This window comes from Canis aureus, chromosome X (assembly GCF_053574225.1).
Source record: "Canis aureus isolate CA01 chromosome X, VMU_Caureus_v.1.0, whole genome shotgun sequence".
In the NCBI taxonomy this organism is placed as follows: Eukaryota; Metazoa; Chordata; class Mammalia; order Carnivora; family Canidae; genus Canis; species Canis aureus.
This window is the reverse complement of record NC_135649.1, coordinates 108,209,714-108,223,124: the sequence shown is the minus strand read 5'-3', so window position 1 is coordinate 108,223,124 and position 13,411 is coordinate 108,209,714. Positions and strand designations below refer to the sequence as shown.

The window sequence follows — 13,411 nt, the reverse complement described above, 5'->3', positions numbered from 1 at the left end:
TAGAAGACAGCACAAGCAGTAATTTTTCTAACATCAGCCATAGCAAGAACTTTCTAGATATGTCTCCTAAAGCAAGGGAAACAAAAGCAAAAATAAACTATTGGGACCACATCAAAATAAAAAGCTTCTGCACAACAAAGGAAACAATCAACAAAACTAAAAGACTACCTACTGAATGAGAGAAGATATTTGTAAATGACCTATCTGATAAAGGGTTAGTATCCAAAATTTATAAAGAACTTATAAAACTCAACACCCCAAACCCCCAACTAATTCAATTAAAAAAATGGGCTGAAGACATTTCCCCAAAGAAGTCATACAGACATTTCCCCAAAGAAGTCATACAGATGGCCAACAAACACATGAAAAGATGCTCAACATTACTCATCATCAGGGAAATGCAAATCAAAACCACATTAAGATATCACCTCATATCTGTCAAAATGGCTAAAATAAAAAAACATAAGAAATGACAAGTGTTGACGAGGATGTGGAGAAAAGGGAACCCTCGTGCACCGTTGGTGGGAATGCAAACTGGTACGGCCCCTGTGGAAAACGGTATGGAGGTTCCACAGAAAATTAAAAATAGAACTGCCCTATGATCCAGTAATTATACTACTGGGTATTTACCCGAAGAATATGAAAACACTAATTCAAAGGGATATATACACTCCAATGTTTATTGCAGCATTATTTGCAATAGCTAAATTATAGGAGCAGCCCAAGTGTCCATCAACAGATGACTGGGTAAAAAAAAAGTGGTGTGTAGATAGATAGATAGATAGATAGATATACACATACATACATATACAATGGAATATTAATCATAAAAAAGAATGAAATGTTGCCATTTGCAACAACATGGATGGATCTAGACAGTATAATGCTAAGCAGAATGAGCCAGTCATAGAAAGACAGATACCACATGATTTCACTTATATGTGGAATTTAGGAAACAAAGCAAAAGAACAAAGGGAAAAAAAGAGATAAGTAAAAAATAAAAGACTCTCAACTATAGAGAACAAACAGATGTTTACCAGAAGGGTGGTGGGTGGGGAAATGGGTGAAATAGGATTAAGAGTGCACTTATCTTGATGAGCATTGAGTAATACATGGAATCGTTGAATGCCTATATGGTACACATGAAATTAATGTAACACTGTATATTAACTACACTGGAATTAAAATTAAAAAAAAGCAAAACTGACAAAGATTAGTATCCAGAATATACAAAGAGCTCTTATAAGTCAATAAGAAAAAAGACAAATAATGCAACAGTAATGAATAAAAAATATGGTGATTTAATTAATTTACAGAGGAGGAAACCTTGAGAGCTACCACCCCTAAGGATGAAATAACAAAAGGAAAAAGGTTGAAACTTTTAAAACTTAATGGCTTGGAGGAGAGACCCCATGGGGTGTGGACTTATACTTCTGAGGAGGTGGGAGCTTATTATAGGCTGATACTGGTGTTTTGGAGCTCAAAGGGAACCTGATAAGCTTGTTCTGGGAGTGTTGGAAAAATTGCAATCTAGAATCTACCACCACCACCACCACTACTACTACTGGCATGAATCACCACTGCTGCGGTGAAGAAGCATTACTAGATTAATGCTGACAGGCACAGGATGTAAATAGGAAGAAGCAGTGACTTTTGTTTCTTCCCCAGACTTCTAGTTTTATCCTAGAGTCCTGTACTGGCAGGGCCAATATAGGGAGCAGCTGGCAAAAGGAGAAACTTGGTTTACAGAGTCTCAGCTTCCACATCATAAAGTGGTACAGGAAACAGGGTTTGAAGCTGAGAACAAAATAGCTTAATAACTGACATTCCTTTATTGTGTGTCTTTTTTTTGGATGACGGGGTCTTGCGTCTGCAAGGGGGTCAGATATACCCTCTCCTCAATCTTGGCAGCTGGAGTGTGACCCAGGCCATTTGAATGGACTATGAATCTTGAGAGAGTGATGTCAAGATTGAGGAAGAGTTGAATAATTACTTAGGGTTGAAACTGCCATCTCAGGAGTCCAACGCTGGGGGTACCTGATGTACAGAAGTAGAAGGCCAGCAGTGGCCTTAATAAGACTGTTCTTGTGCCATAACTAGGCTGTGTTCTCTACTGTCTGGTTACCCTGTTCTTGCCTGTCTTATGAGACAGTCTCCAGATGTTCCTTCTATGCTTTAATGACCCAATAACCAGAATATACTCTTTCTGCTTACTTGCATTCAAGTACTCAAAGTGATAAAAACATCACGCATGTGAATTTTCAACCAGTGACTGGAAGCAAACATTATAAAATATCAAGAGTTGTTCTTCTGGGTGATGGGGCTATAGAAGTTTGTTATAGTTTTACTTGTCTTTTTTTTTAAGATTTTATTTATTTATTCATAAGAGACACAGAGAGAAAGGCAGAGACACAGGCAGAGGGAGAAGCAGGCTCCCTGTGGGGAGGACCCTGGGATCACGACTTGAGCCAAAGGCAGGCACTCAACTGCTGAGCCACCCAGGTGCCCCTTTGTCTTTTTGTATCTTTTAAGTTTCTTAAAAATATACAAAATTAAAATTTGTTTTATTATTTTATTTTTTTTTGAAGATTTATTTATCTATTCACGAGAGACACACAGAGAGAGGCAGAGACACAGGCAGAGGGAGAAGCAGGCTCCCCACAGGAGCCTGATGTGGGACTTGATCCCAGGACCCTGGGATCACGACCTGAGCCAAAGGCAGCCGCCCAACCGCTGAGCCACCCAGGTGCCCCACAAAATTAGAATTTAAAAATCGTGTGAAAATTGATCAAAAAATTCATAAAAGGCAGAAACCGGCTAGTCACCCATCTATTTTCCCATATTTTAAAAAAGACGCATTTAATTGTCAAATGTACCTGAAAGTTAACTGGTAGATAAAGGAAGCGAAGCCTATATCTGGAAATGCTTTTTTCCAAGTTGTCAATTTTCCCAGTTCCTAATTTCCTAGGCCCATTTGCCAAGTAATACTAACTGGAGTTAGTTTTTTAAAGTCTTCATACATTTTAGGGGTATTTTTCTGGTGTTCTAGAAATCCTTTAGTAATAGATTTGGACAAGCTGTATTAGTCCCAGCCAGAGCTAATCACTATTTTCAACTCCGAATTGCAACTATTCATTTTTTCCCATACTTTCCTATTGTAGGTTGGATTGTCCGGGAAGCAGGCTCTGAGACCGGTTAGTGGGCAGGATGTTTATTAACTGTGTCCTTGGAGTCAACGCCTGTGGAAGGGAAAGGAAGGAAGCAGGAGTGGACAGAGGGAGAAGTCGGCCTGCGAAGCAGGCCCAGTGACAGCTTAGGGCAGCCCCCACGGGGAGCTGTGTGACTAAATGGCCCATCAAAGTTGTTCTATGCTGGGCCCAAATGGCCAGGCCTTTCTACCCCTGGCTTTGCAGGGTGTGGGTGTCTGCAGCCCCCCCTGGTCCCTGGAGAGGCCAATGGTGCTCCCTGAGGTGGGGGCCATCAGCTCTTCACCGGAGGGGCCTCTGGGCAGTGTGGCTCCAGGTCTACCACAGGCTCTGACATTCGAGAAGCACTTTCTCTGTGTCAGGCCTGTGCTGGGTCGTGTTCGTGTTTGTTATATCACACAATGCTCACGGCACTCTGAAGTACAGGTTGTGTTTTACATTTTACACATGAGGAAACTTGGCTTGTGTTTGTTTTTCCTGATGAAAACCCAGCATGGGGCAATGTTTCACAGGTGGCCAACCGCTCGGAGCAGCCTGCCTGCTTACGTAGAGGAAGAAAGCCAGCTCTTTACTGGGGAGTGTCAAAAATCTGGACTTGACGTTCTGCTTTCAACTTCCTTTTATACTCTCAGGTAATCACTCTTCTCTCCTTGCCCTCATTCCTTCTTCCATTTTAGTTTATAATTTTGGAAAGATGTGTAAGTCGAAACAAGACTGGTGAGAGCTAGACGCAGTTCTCGTTTCTTCTTTCCTCGTAAGGTGTTTGCAACTGGGCGGGTTGTGTTGACCTGATAAGTATAAGCACGACTGTACCAAAGAATCCTCTGACTTGTTGCTCCGAAATTGCCTCCCTGCCCTTCATTGAATTTCTCATTAGTCAGCAACTGGGTGTCCCAGCCACATGGAACACAGAGGTGACTCAATTTGTTATCTGATGATCTGGAAAGTTAACACCAGTAGGGCGGTGCTTTAGTATCATGAAGAGAAGCAAATCAGTACCTATGAGAACTCTGGAGGACATTTCTGCCAGGGAAATGGCGAACACGGCTTTCCACGCGAGCACGTTGACAGGGAGACTAAACAAAGCCAGATACCAGGAGCAAACTGGTGGGGATGAGGCAAAGCCAAGGAGGCCCAGAGCAAGAGAGAGGACTGGCATGAACTGCAGGACTGGCTCTCACATCCACTTGTGACACCAAAGACAGCTCTGGGGGCTTTGGCTTCTTTCTCTGTCAAGGTTCCTCAGAGCTCTTTGTTTCTATGGAGAGTCACTTGGAGAGGGAAGCATGGTAATGATGAAGACAGGAAATTTTAAAAATTGTCATGGGGATAAAGGGCCCAACAGAAGGAATATAGTCCATGAAAACCACACTGTAGGGTGACAGGTGGTAGCTACCCTGGAGGTGAGCACAGCATAAAATAGAGACATTTGCCAAAACACTATGTTGTACACCTGAAACTAATGTGATGTTGTATGTCAACTGTGCTCAAAACACTTTTTTAACAATTTAAATAAAAATTGTATAAAAGCACAAGAGATGAGGCAAAGGGATTGAACTAGATGTTCCTATCACTTTGATTCTTTAAGTCAGATGAAACTGTCCAAACAGTCAACTTCTTTCATGGTGAGATTTGATGACCATGTGAACTGATGGGGGACCAGGATTGCTTAGTACTTCAGCAAATGAAGACTCCATCAATTTTCTTTTAGTGGGTTATAAAGTTCGGTCTTGGGATGACCATCTTTATACTTGGAAAGGGTAAAACCAACACTTTCACAATGAAAGGAAGATTCTGAAGAACTTGGCACATCACAGAGAAAATTATAAATTCTTGGATCTAGCAGATTGTGGCTCATATTTACTAAAAATACTTTGTTGGCCCAGAGAAAATGACGAGAGAATAATAATACAGATGAATAAAGGCCCAAGAGGTGGAATTAATTTTGAAAGTATACAGAGATAAAGCCTTAGTAGAGACTCTGCTACAACAATGTAAGGGAAATGCGGGCCTCTACTTTTTATTTAGTAAAAGTAGTGTCACTGAGCTCAAGGACATTAGTGTGGCACGCCGACTCCTGATTTATTAGCTTTGTCTCTTGGGAAATCGACCGAAACATCTCTGAGCCTTAGTTTGTTCAGCTGTAAAATGGAGATGGTATTAGTGCCCATCCTTGTTGAGAATTAAAGTACCTGCCCAGTACTTGACATGAAACGGAAGCTCAAAAATATTAGAAGAGTATAGATCTGAAATGAATGTCTTCATTTTTACAAAGTTCTCCTGAAAATAGCACCAATTATGGAACGGATAGAGATGCAAACTGGGGACGTCTGTCTAATGTAACGAAAGTCATCTACAAACTCAATCGTGGAGATTTTAGCACAGGGAAGAGAAGCCAAGACTTGAAATTTTATATTCTAGTCATTATGCTGTTTTTACGCCAGAACTCCAAAGCTTCATTACTATTTCCTGTCGCTTTAAATATTGCACTAATTACTATGTCCTCTGAGAATGAATTAACAAAATTACGTCTAGACTCATGAGTGCAGAAATCATCTTATTTCTTATATAAAGATTTTTAAATGGTTATATTGTGAGTAGGTACACATGCAGCAGGATATTCATGTAATTGATTCTCTTATCTCAGATAAAAAGGTTAATCAAATGCTCTGTTTGAGAAAGAGATAGAAAACAGCCGGCTTGTGCTTCTTCGACATGCTTTCCTGGCATTATCAGTTGGTTGCCTCAAAATGTGACCTTATGCTGTGGGCAATGAACCAATTCCTTTCTAGCTAACTTGAGAACCATATATATATATTTTTTAATACATATATATATTAAAAATTCACATATGTGTATAAAATACATATAATTTTTCCCCTTAGGGACATTTTGGCTATTTAACTCTGGAGTATTCTATGCTGTACCTGTTCTGAATTATCTAGAATGGAATGTTGCTTTTCGCTCCTTTCTTTCTCCTCATTGCTTAAGTAGTTTGTTGTGTGTGATATGCATGTATTAGTATGTGTATGAACAAAATACTATGATAACACTTCACCTCAAATGAATGCAGTAATGTAGCAACCCAACCTTTCAGGAACTTGGTCAAGAACGAATAAGTTGGTGCAACAGGACTCTGAGTGGCTAAACTAGATATCACTCAATCGGTACGCAAAAGCTCATGCATTCTAGCCTAGGAGAGCTTCCCAGCTCCTCAGTCAGGAGCTTTTTGGTTTGGACTTCACACACAATTCTTGTCCGTGTGATTATCTGCCCTCACTCCTACCCCCCATAGTCAATGAAAACCACACTGTAGGGTGACAGGTGGTAGCTACACTGGAGGTGTTGTTTTGGGAAGAGCACATTCATTCACCGGGGGTGGGAGTGGAGTGGGGGTGGCAAGGTGTGCCCCACTGATAATGCGGAGGAAGGGGAGCACAGAGGAAAATTATGAAGCAGTCACAGGACTCAAAGGGCCCAGCAATTAGGGGCCGCTTAGAGTTGGGCTAATAGACTCGGAGGGCATTCATTTTATAAAGAAGAGAACAACTGGAAGAAGTCACAATTCTTCCCAAGTCCCAAATCAATAAAGAAAGATCGGCTTATGTTTAGAGGTAGAAAATGCAAGCCAGTAGGTAGTAAGATCTCAAAGTATTTTAAGCTCAAGTGATGAAACAAGTTTCGGCAGAATTCCCATTGGGGTTGGCATCTCTTTCAGGAGTGCAGTGCTATGAATTCTGAGGAGCGTGTGCAGCTGTGTCACTGCAGCACCGAGCCCTTCAAGTCCGGCTCCTTCTGCTTGTCAGGAGGCTTGAGACGCATCTGTGTGAACTGGTTAAAATGTAAAAAATGGTTTGTGCTTAAAACTGGAAGAACTTGCTCATCACCTAAGGTTTTCTGGTAACTGAGATTTGCTCTACAGATAATATAAAAATCCTGAGTCCTCAAAGAAGATCCCAAGCTGTGGGGAAACAAGCAGCCGCACTCACCGTTGGTGGGGAGAAAAAAATCAATATAAACTTTCTCATTCTTTTCTCAGTTTTTCCTTCTCTCCTCTTCTTGTCAAACCAATAATACCGGAGAACTTGTGATAAGTGCCCAGCACACCGTCTGGCACAGAATAGCCATTCAACAATTAGTCCTCTCCTTCCCATTACCTTTTCTATTCTTCTCCCTTTATATCCCCCTTTCTCTTTTATCCGCACCCCCCCACACACACCCCCATCAATACTCTCTCTTCAAGCTGCTTTCCATGTCAGCCAAGGTGAGTCATTACATTAAGAATTGCTCATTATTGCCCCAATTTCCTTGCCTTCAAGAGGTGCTGTACAAATGTTACTCCTTTTTCCAAGTCTCTGGGACTTAGTCACCTGCTGAAAAGTCATCCAAAGAAAATAGGGCTTATAGTTTTGGCCTTTCGTTCTGTATTTATTTACAGGTATGTGACAGGCCCATTTTAGGGCGCCAACTGAACTCTCTCTTCTCTGAAACTGCCCTCATGGAAGGGGAAGGCCAGCACAGCCACATTAGTACTGTGTGACCTTTGGCCTCAGCTGACGAGGCTGGGAGCAGACAACTGAACAGAGGGACAACGAGTCCTAAGTTGGGCTGGCGTAATCAGACCATCTCTCTTGAGAACTGACACAGAACAATCCAGAGGGAGACTGTGGTGGGCTCTTGAATTGAAAAGTTATGTAGAGCTGGCTCTCAAATGTGGTGGCTGACAGAAACTGGAGCATTAATCAGACATTCTGAGAGAACTATGAGGCCCATGAGAAGCCCCAGAATTAGTCTCCGTCACTGACATGCCAGTCATTGGCTCCTTGTGGCCTGACAAAATTATACTTCCTCCTTTTTTTTCCTTTTAGAAATTCCTTTTTGTGTGTTTATTTACATATGGCTGAATAAGACATGTAATAATATAAACATACAGATGGATGTAAACAACAGAGCTGTGAATCACTTAGTAAGCATTTATATTCATGAAGCTCCATCAGGTAAAATGCTTATCAGGTTGATATGAACACTGCCTTCTACATGCTTTTCAATGAAAGCCTCACAATTGAGTGGAAAAAAATGTATGATTTGTTTACAGATAAACACTAAATATATGTGGATTTTTAGAACTGTTTATTTAGAGAAGAAAGAGGAAAAATAGAGATAGTTTAGAAATACTCACAATTAGAACGTTCCCATGTATGAGCATTTATTGGTGCTGGAACACATGACACTTAAATATGCTCATTATCCAAATGTGTGATCTATTCTGAAAAAAACTAAATTTGATAGCAAAGTTACATTCCTGAATATGGAGCACTTTTAAGTTTGAAAAACTTCTGATGCCTAGGGATATATTAATTTTGGATACAGTGTTTGATTAAGGGAATAACGTATACAAATAATTGCATGTTTAGAACATTTTACTTTACCTCACATAAGACCTATCTTTATGAAAGCTGACTGAAAAGTAAAACTTGATAGGTACAGATGCCAAATAGGGGTTTTTTAGAGTCCACTCGTGGAAGGTGGCTGAAAATGAACTATTATCAAAATCATGACATGCTAATTAAACAGATAACAATACAGGCTTACAATCCATATTGAAATTCAGAAAAGCCAAGGACTGCAGTATACAGTATCTAATAAATCACGTAGGCCTCTGCCATCCTTTGTCTCTACCTATATTAAAACTAAAGAAGTCCTGTTGGTATTATTGCTAGTGTTATAGATGAGAAAAATTTGGTTGTTGTAAGAAAGCAAGGTAGATAAATGAATAAGGCCACTGGCAACTTTATCATAAAAACAGAAATACCATATAATAAATATTTTTAAAGTTTTGAGTTTTATTTTCCTGAGGACACTGGTGTACTATATCTAAACCAGAATTGTTGAGTCATGTAGGTTCAAAACAGAATTAACAATCTTGTATATACTTCCTCCTTGAATGTCTGCTAGCCTGTTGTACCCTTACAGTCACCACTTCTCTTACTCCTGAGAATGTGAATGGCTTCCAGTTCACGGCATCCAATGTCTATTAGAACAAATCGCCTTGCAGTTAAGATTTGGTTTTAGGTCTTCTGATAGAAACGTGCTTATACATCATAGCAGCTTCATGGAATATTTCAAAATTGCAGTGTAATGAGTATATTAATATTGGGTTGCTGTTGTAACAAAAGGCAACACAAATTAATTTTCTTATAGCTCTGGAGGTCAGAAGTCCATAGTCCGTTTCATTGACCTAAAGTCAAGGTGTTGTTTAGGATCACATTCCTTCTAGAGACTTCAGGAGAGAATCTCTGTCCTGGCCTTTCTCACTTTTTAGAGGTCACCTGCATTTCTTGGCTGTGGCCTCCTTCCTCACATCCCTCTAACCTCTTGCTTCTGTCATCTCCTTTAGCCTTCTTGTCTGCCTCTTACAAGGAACCCTGTAATTATAGTTAGGGCCCACTCAGATCATCCAGGATAATCTCATCATCTCAAAATCCTTAGCTTAATCGCATCTGTAAAGTCCCTCATCATGTAAGGTAATATTCATAGGTCCCAGGGATTAGGGTGGAGATATCTTTAGGGACCATTATTCAGCCTCACACAGTGAGGATTTTTTTAATCTCACAAGGTCAGAGTATATCAGGAGGAAGGATGTATTATTGGAGTGTGTGAAGCTGAGTGAAGAATGGAGGAGGAATTAACAGATAAGCAGACACAGCATTTTATAGATTCCGAGTTGGAAAGGCCACATGGTGGGGGGGTGGGGGTGGAGAATGGAAGTATATTCTTGTAAGGTTCTTATGCTATATGTGAAGTGGCATATTACTTGAAAGCAGACTGTGATAGGTTAAAGATAAGCATTATAAACCCCAAAGCAAACACTGAAATAACACAGTGAAGAGTTTTATCTAATGAGCAAACAAAAAAGAATGGAATCATAAGAAAACTCAATCCAAAAGAAGGGAGAAAAGAGTAAGAAAGGAACAAAGAACAGATGGGACAGATAGAAAACGAATAGCAGGATGGTAGATTTAAAAACAACTATATCAATAATAAGATTAAATGCAAATGGTCGGGGATCCCTGGGTGGCGCAGAGGTTTGGCGCCTGCCTTTGGCCCAGGGCGCGATCCTGGAGGCCCCGGATCGAATCCCACATCGGGCTCCCTGCATGGAGCCTGCTTCTCCCTCTGCCTGTGTCTCTGCCTCTCTCTCTCTCTCTCTCTCTCTATCATAAAAAAAAAAAAAAAATAAATAAATAAATAAATAAATAAATAAATAAATAAATGCAAATGGTCTAACTACCCCAATCGAAAGGCAGAATTGATCAGATTAGATAAAAGAACAAAGCAAGACCCAGCCATATCAGAAATATGAAGAAGGCATATTAGTCATATTTACTTTTTGATTATTTTCATTCAAATACAGTTAAGTATACTGGATATAACTTGAAATGAACATCTTATGTGTGTTTTGTATTGAAATTTTACTCAGTGAAGTTCAGAAATCTATTTCTTATTACAAGACTGTAAGATCTGTTAGTTTTAGGTAAATGATTAAGAACTCTAAGAAAGCTAAAAAAGGAATAAACGTACAGTTAATAGGAATATTAGAAGAGTGTCTTAGCTTTGTAACTGTAGGGACCTCATTATATCCTTTCTGAGTCAACAAATGTTTACAAAAATCTAAATAATAATATAAGGAGAAACTCCCAAATCACATACAATAATATTCATGAGATATCATCCTAATCCCTACATAATGAAGAATATAAAGAGCATGAAAATAAGAGGAGATTGCATTAGAGAAAAATGAGTTACCTGAAAATATCTCATTTTTCCACCAACCTCAGCCAAAAGAGAGCATTTATTGATTACCCCAAATTACCATGCCATCCCATAATGGCAACTTAAAATTTCTGACTACAAAAATTTTTATAACAAAATTGTAATTGCAATTAAATTTTGGATTTATTCTTGTATCTCAGAAGTTCATTCTGTGATGGTGAGATTCATTTTCAGCCAAATATCAGTTTTAATACTCAGCCATTTGACATTCAGCCAAAACATGCATTCTGAGTGACTGTTCCGTTTGCCATGTGTCCATATCCTATTTTTTAAACTAAACATTATAATAGGAATATTAAATGCCCCACATCTCCAATATACTTTTATAAAATGACTTAACTACAAAATGATATCATGATTTGATTATTCCTTTGTTGGCCATTCAGTTTTTCCAAATTTATAAGTGATTAAAATTATTCGCAATGTCTGGTACAATATATCTTGAACTTCATCTCTGAATTTTTTTCTCAGAAACCCTGTGATAGTTTCCACTCCTATATCTAATGTATAAGAGTGCCATTTTCCTAAAGCCTTGCCAATGCTGCCTATTACTTGTTTTATAATTTCTGACAACTTGATAGGCAAAATAGTCATCTCCTTATTAATTTAATTTGTGGTCTCTTTGGTTACTTAGTCCAGTTTCTTCTTTTGTGACATTCTTATTTATGTCCTTTCCTTTTTTTTTCAATTGATGATAGTATTTTCCATGTTTATTTACAAGAATTCCCTGTTTATATAGTAAGGATATTAACAGTTACTTATTTAAAATGAAGAATATTGACTTAGGAATGCCTTCCATATCCTCATACGCTCACTACTTTGATAGGCTTGGATGGAGTGAACGGAGAGGGAATGCGAGGATGTTTACTGGGCATATTATTGGTGGGAAGCATGTGAGCAGGAGCGGAAATTCAGTTCATCCTCTATACACCTCCAGACTGGTTCTCCTTGAATAATACTATCAATATGTCTTCTTCAGCTCAAAATCTCCCCATTTATCTTCATCAGCCATCTAGCAAAACATAATTCCATCAGCCAGCCATTGACATTTCTCCATATTTTGGCTCTAAATATTTATTTTCAAATTGTGTCCAGCCCAACACAACTCCATCTAGACTAATGTAATGTATGAGTGCTGAAGATGTAGAGATGACAAGGTATCTGTCTTCAGGGTCCTCACAGATGAGGTGGAAGGGACAGATAAACAGAAAGTTTCCAAGGGGTGATGTAAACCTCATGTGCAAAGTGCATAATGGGGGAACAGGGGATGGATGGCCTGACTGGAAGAGGTCAGGGAATATTACCCAAATAGCGGATGGCTAAAAATGCACCTTGAGAGATGGATAATTGTGAGGCAGCCAAAGAAACATCATGGGGGAGGGAAGGATGCTCTAAGAAGAGGGGAAATCAGGTGAGACTCAATTCAGGTCCAGTAGAGGGATGTAGGCAGAGGTGATCAAAGTTGAAGTGGGCAAACTCCAGATAGCCTGTTGCATCAAGGGGTTCAGATTTGAACCCCAGGGTAGTGGAGAATACTGGAAAAGCTATAAACAGAAGTCTGACCTGACCAGGGTTATGTTTTAGGAAGACCACTCTGGCTGCAACCTGGAGAATCATCAGAGGAGGAATATTTAGAATGACTCTAAGTGCCAATTGGCTTGAGACAGCCTCGATCTACACCTGTTGTCCCGGTATTCTGCCCAGGTTAGCATTAGTCCTAGGTTTTTCATTTTTAAATTAACTATTAAAATTGCAAAGCATGAAAATAAGTCTGAGTGAAGTCAGTAGATCTCCCTCCCTCTTGGACTTCCAGCTCTGTCATGGTCTTGTCTGGTAGTGAGATGCATCCTACAGAGGTCTCACTGGATCATGCAGTTACATCTGGAATAAGACCAGTGAGACCTCTCTTTCCCCACCCCTTTCTAGATATAAGCTGGCTAACACTTGTCTTTCAATGAAGGGGAGCATGCAGGCTGCTCCCTGATAAGATCAAGTGGGTTCAGACATCAGCAGCTGGGGGGATCCAAGCCCTTCCGGTCTCAGGTGGTGGTGGTATGGGGGGGGGGGTGGAATATTTGAAGCTCCTGTCCTTGCCAACCTCTTTGTGTGCCAGGCGGCTGCAGTGACTCATGCTGAGAAGCCACTTCTTGGCAGTGTCAGTGGGAAATGCGGGACAGCATAGGTTAGGTATATGTGGTATATGTACAGGAAATAGGAGGCTGAGCTGTGGCATATAGAGAGAGTAGGCTCAGTGCTTTTGCTACAGGGGCTTTGTCGCTTATTGTACAGTGAGAACCTATGTCTATTCCCTTGTTTGTTGTATTACTTGCTAATGCTTATTTATTTATTTATTTTTTGGTGTTGTTGCAATA

The 13,411-nt window shown here is 39.9% G+C and overlaps 1 long non-coding RNA gene across 1 annotated transcript in view; it reads left to right on the top strand.

Annotated features, from left to right (window-relative positions):
• Positions 1–13,411, top strand: part of LOC144308120 (uncharacterized) — a 65,553-nt gene that overhangs the window by 26,851 nt on the left and 25,291 nt on the right. The window contains exon 3 of the long non-coding RNA XR_013374751.1: positions 3,719–3,838. This is a non-coding gene — a long non-coding RNA (uncharacterized LOC144308120). The remainder of the gene's footprint in view (positions 1–3,718; positions 3,839–13,411) is intronic.